The sequence below is a fragment of the Carassius carassius genome, chromosome 11, assembly GCF_963082965.1.
Source record: "Carassius carassius chromosome 11, fCarCar2.1, whole genome shotgun sequence".
Taxonomy (NCBI): domain Eukaryota; kingdom Metazoa; phylum Chordata; class Actinopteri; order Cypriniformes; family Cyprinidae; genus Carassius; species Carassius carassius.
Genome location: NC_081765.1, coordinates 25,010,764 through 25,015,702, shown reverse-complemented (window position 1 = coordinate 25,015,702; position 4,939 = coordinate 25,010,764).

Here is a 4,939-nt window from a genome sequence, read left to right as displayed (position 1 = left end):
GGAACACCAATAAAGAATTTCAAAGGAGCCACTCTGCAGGGGTCTATGAACAAACATAGTGCTGGAAAGAACGAAGGGGCGCAAAAAATTGGCAGCTGATCATATTTAAATAGTTATCAAAGTGCCGCATCAAAATGAGATCAACCTACACCTTACTGCAGTGATTCACATCATAAGATTGACTTTGCATGACCTCAGGTGGAAAGTGGTGGAGCAGTTTTAATGAGATGGTTTTCAACCAAGTACTCTGACTTCATTTGAATTGATTAGTGACAAAAAATTGTACTCAGCTTTTCTGAGTAAAAATCTTTCCTTTCACAGAATCAACTATGAACTGACTTTAACTGATAAACTGAATATTTATATTGCCCTCTTTGCATTATCAGCACAAATTGTTCCTGTATAACACTGTAAATCTGCTTTGACAATCTGCATTGTATGAAACATTATATAAATAAATATGACTTGAATTCATTTGACATTGAAAATAAGATGATTGGTGTATTAGCTTTGTTGGTTTGCCAGATTAGTGCCATCAAATGCAAGATATCTGTAAAAATAGACCACAATAATTTATTTTGTTACAGTTTTTTTAAATGTTTTTTTTTTTAGTTTTAACAAATGTGTTTTAGGTTTAACATAAATGTTAATAAATTACCTGTTCCTTTTTTTAGTGTAGATACTGAATGGTCACTTTACATGTTAATCAGACCAATGTCTGGCTATGCGAGGCTGATTCATTAGTCCCTCCACCCTATTAAAATTGTTCAGTCAAACACATGCTTCTGAGAGACTGATCTTTTAAGAGTTTTTCCACAATTAAATGCACAAAAATGGTCACCTGTTCTCATTTTATCGCCTTATTTTACAGCATTAACCCAATTATGGGGTCTACTCTCCATGTGAAGCCTCAGGTTCTCTATTGGTGTAAATCTGAGCACAATAATAAGACATGGATGATTATTTATTGCAGTCCAATAAGGAGTAATTTCTCATAACTCCTCAGCAGAGCAGATTTCATCTGTTTTTAGTGGAAATGTTTCAGCTCTCCAGAGTTGAAGCCAAGATGTTTTTCTATAAATCCTGTGCCTGGGAAGTGCATATTTTTGTAAATGGTCCACAGTTTAGATATACAATTTAGATATTATGCTACTTTTATGACCATATACACAAAACCATTCTGAAAACAACATATTATTATACAGTTATTTTTACGATATAAGGCAACTATCTGGAATACTTTTGGCAATGCCTGAGATAAACTGAAAACAGTGCTAGTTTTATTTCTTTCATATCTCCTCGGGCATATACACAAATGACAAACACATCTTGCTTCTCCGTTATTGATTGTATTAATTATTACCTCACTAGCTATTTGATATTACTTTATTGTTGCTTGTACTCGTCTTGTTGCTGGCCCGAATGATTTGCACATTGTAATGGATTATGTCCATAGCTTACAGGACTACTAATACAAAATAATATCTTATAACTGTAAAATGTCTTAGGATATTGGTTGGAATAGTTAAATGCAAATAAAAAATGGGCCTTTATTTATAGCTTTTTCCCCAGCAAACATGAATGGTTTATGAAACTGTCTGACCTGATTTCTTATGTGAAATAAATGGAATATGAAGACAGGAATAGCACCCCAAATGGCTTTAAACTTCACTATGATAAAGTGTGTCTGCCTTCAAATCCACCCCAGTTGAGACTCTCTCCATTTGCCCTTTATTAGCACAGGAAAATAAGGAACTTTGGGTATGAGTTAGACCCCATAACCAAGATGAGCGAATAGTATGCCATTTACCACTGTCAAGGCTTGAAGTTCTCATATTCTACATCAATTAAGCACAATGAAGGAGAACATTATAATTTTATCATACAAATATAAACTTGTAAATAAAAGAATTCACACGTATACATTTTGTTCTGTTACAGATAATGTTATACAAACTTCCTTCAGCATTTCCTCTCAGATCCCAGTAAAAAATAAAAGCCCTTGTAGTATGCGATCATTATGGTAGTATACTGTAGGATCAAGGGGTAACAAGTAAGATCACTGGTGACCCCGTGGAGCTTCAATTCAATAGGGCTGCTGTTTAATCAGCGGTTGATGCTCTTCGATAATGAAAGTGCAATTTCTTGTGCCCTTGGGGCCAACTAAAGGCCTGAGCAGAATACCATACCAGAAAATGGGCTTGAACCAATTATTCACTGAAGCACAATGCAGATCTTGGGATGAGATGCATCTTCCATGGCTTTTGTGACCAGTGCCTTAGGTTAACACTGAGTCACTACCTGAAAAATATGTTATACACATTTCACTTGTTTTGGGCTAAAAACGCATTTCAGTTTCCCCCATAATACTTGACTGTAATGCATGGCAATGAAAAAAACTGACCAGTAATGCACTGGCATTAATGTGGTGCATTTACAGTGTTTACATAATGTTTCCAGAGCAGTACCATGAGGTGGCATTAAGTAAGTTTTTATGTATTTGGGTCATGTTTGAATTCTCCTAATTCCTAATAAATTACTATGACTCTCTCACTAGATCACATGATAAATGCCCTCTGTGGTGTATACCTTCAGGGATAAAGGCATGCTAGAGTGCTATTATTATTTTATTATTATTATTTATTTATTTATTTATTTTTTGTCAGATGACAGAATGCTTGGTGTTGTTTGGTATGGATTAGTGGTTAAAATTTAGAACTGGCACAGATGAAGGTTTTAACTTTAGAGCTTGAACTGTGACCACTAGGCCAATGGTTCGCTTAACTCCAAAATACTCCTTGGGGGACTCCTTGATGATGATGTAGTACGATGTTTTATACTCATTGATGATGATGTACTTCGCAAAATTGAAGTTAAGCCACTGATGTCACAGGGACTGTTTCACCGATGTCCTTACTTCGTTTATGGACCTAGGAATATTGCTGTTACGTTGCTGTCTATGGGAGGATCAGAGAGCTCGCCGATTTCATCAAAAATACCTTAATTTGTGTTCTGTAGATGAACGAATGTCTTAGGGTTTGGAACGACATGAGGGCGAGTAATTAGTTACACAATTTTACATCATTTTTGGGTGTACTATCCCTTTAACTTAATCCGTATTGAAAGTGGGTGACATGCTTGAGAATTGACCTGTCGAATTAATTTCTTCCAAAGATAGAAAAAGAAGTTATTTCATCCCTAATGGCATTGCTTGAACAAGCGTGACTGTGATCCCATCAGGATTATCATTAAATTTTTAGGAGCAACAACAGAGTTCTAAAGTAGGAGGAGTAATGACAATGGCTGCAACTCTCAGTGGATTCCCATCCTCTTGGAAACTAATTTGGTTGTATGCAATTACACGTTTAAATGTGTCCCCAATGGAATGATCATGTTTGCCATTCAGTAGCAACCCTGCCCTTACGAAAAAAAGTTTATTCAAGTGTGCTATTAGTATACTTCTTTAAAACTATAAAAAATAGGAAAGTATACTTTCAGTCTACTTTTTATGTACTTCTCAGAAATGTGCTTTATGTACTTAAAATGGAAATACACAGAAATAAACAGAAATACACTTAAAATGATGTGTAAGTATACTTGAGTTAGAAAAAGTCTACATTTATTTGAGCTATTGATAGTTTTCATGTGACGTCACACCCTGGATGGCAAAACAAGTCTGACCACCAGTTATTTTTACACAGTTTGCATTAAGTATACTATAATAATGTACTAAAACAAAGATATTAAAAGGCAAAATTCAGTATACACCTTATTGATTATGTATATTTTGTACAGACAAGCAGATGAAGCCAGAATATAAACGCAATGTGCAAAGTTTAATAATATGGTTTCCCATAGAAAACTATTATAAGAAAGATACTGAACCATTAAGCAGACTGCATTCATATTCCGCAATCATCTGCTTGTGTATGTCAAAAAATATATAGAGAATATTACTGAATATTACTGTTTTAAATATATTTAAATGTTTTTGTTGCACTGTTTAGTGATTAAAATATTGGCACGGGTGACCAAATGACCAAAACTTGCATTCTGTTCAGATACCTTTTTCTTTTTTTTTTGAGAGGTGATTTAAATATTTGCAGCTGTGAAACAGATGGAAAATTGATAGACTTGTCCTGCAGTTCTATGGATGTTTTGCTCTCCAGGTCTTCAAGCTGTTCACTTGACTGAAAGCTATGAATAGCCTACTTGTGCTCCGAGAGTGTTTTCATTGTTATACTGTAGGGTGCACTAAAACCTCTTCTGTGCAGAATTTCCAAAACTCGGAAACAGCGAAGAAGAAACCAAAAAACTACAGATGCTTTCACACGTAATGTAACATGATCATCAGACAAACAGCATCAAAATTGTGAAACGTTGTGGAATAAAATGTTGACCAACGAAGAGGTAATAATGATTGTCAAGCTTTTGGACTCCATCTACGTTTGATTATCTTTATGAATCCAATCCATATTCCTTTTTCAGCTTTTTGTTTTAAATGTTGTTTATTTTTTATTTATGAAACTTACCCACATTCAAAAGTTTAAAAAAAGAATGCATTAAGCTAGAACAAAATGTTTTTGTTTATAAACAGATGCCCTGTTCTTTCTTTTGATGTTTTGTATGTTCAGATATTCATATAACAAAATATATACACATTCTTAAATAGGGACATAGTAGTAGTACTGTATGATGTAAATTTCTTTACGAGTATGCTTGCAGTATAAAACTACTAAACTCTTAGTTTACTGAGACTATACTTCAAAGTGTACTAAAAATTCTACAAGTAGCTATCTAATAAGTAAACTATCAGTATAACCATAAATTCACTTTTTGTATACAGCAGTCAACATTTGAAGTGGATCAAAGTTCATCAAAGTTGTCCAAAGACAAGAACGGTTATTGTTTTGGTGTTAGGACAACTTTGATAAAAGCT